Below are 1446 nucleotides of genomic sequence, written 5' to 3' on the forward strand. Positions count from 1 at the left end.
GCATAGTTTAAACATCCTAAAAATTTTTGTATTTGTTCTTTGGATTTTAATTCATCTGAAAAGCTTTCTATCTTTTTAGATATGTGACTCTGTAGTTTTATTCATTTTCTATCTATTGATAATCCTAAAAAATCTATTTCTTGTTTCTCTATTATAGATTTCTTTTTAGAGAGTGCTATTCTTTCCTTTTTGCATTCATTTATGAATTGTAATAAATGATTTCTATGTTCTTTTTTATTATTAGAACATATTAGTATATCATCAATATAAACAATAAGAAAATTACTATACTTTTTGAATATATTATCCATTTTTCTCTGATATATTTGTGGTGCATTTTTTAAACCAAATGGCATAACTAACCATTCATATTTTTCTTGAGATGTACTAAAAGCTGTATATTGTATACTATCTTCTTCCATTTTTATTTGCCAGAATCCCGATTTACAATCAAATTTGGAATAATATTGTTTTCCTTTTGCGAGGTTTATTAGGACTTCCTTATTTGGTAAAAAGTAACCATCAAATTTAGTATATTTATTTAATTCTTTATAGTTTATTACCATTCTAGCTTTTCCTCTAACCTGCTCATAATATTTCATAACCATAAAAGTTGGACTACTATGAGGTCCATTACTGGGTCTAATTAGCTTTTGTTCTAATAGTTTTTTATCTGAATTTTAAATTCTTGCATATCCTGTAAGGTATACATCATTGGTCTAACTCTTATTATAACATTTTCTGTTAATTCTATTTTAGCTTTAGGATGATATGGTTTCCAAAATAATAATGGGTTTTCTCCATAAATTCTTTCTAATTGTTCTATGGTTTTTTCCATATTTATCTCTATTTCTGTTTTTAGGATCTTTTTATATGATAGTTTTTTATTTTTTAGCTCATCTTGTACTATTGGTCGTTTTTCCCATTCATCACCACGATGGGCTGGCTGAACTCTGCAGGGTCTAAATTCTCTTGGTATTTTTAATAGATGTGCACAAAGTGTTTGTAACATTATCATGTAATTATTTTGTTTGTAATATTGAAATTGTTGGATAAAATCATTTCCTAATAATATATCACATTCTAACTTATTATAATTATATACTTTATTTATTATAACTTGTTTACTACCAAGTATTATATTAACCTTTTCAGCACTATCAATTATTTGAGTACTTTCTCCAGTCACTCCTGTTATCTTTATTTTACTATTTTTATTCCATGATTTTATTAAGAAATTTTTAAAAATTGTTATATCACTTCCTGTATCAATTAAGGCACAAGTTGTTATGTTTGTTTCTACTATAGTAACTTGTATATACACTGCCAATGGAAAACTAATTTGATTATTCATCAACTTCCTATTCTACATAATGTAGTTTGTCCTTTATGAGTTATAAATAATCATTCTCTTTTTATACTATAATCTTCTAATCCATTTAAGAA

Source organism: Olea europaea, chromosome 6, assembly GCF_002742605.1.
Source record: "Olea europaea var. sylvestris chromosome 6, O_europaea_v1, whole genome shotgun sequence".
Taxonomy (NCBI): domain Eukaryota; kingdom Viridiplantae; phylum Streptophyta; class Magnoliopsida; order Lamiales; family Oleaceae; genus Olea; species Olea europaea.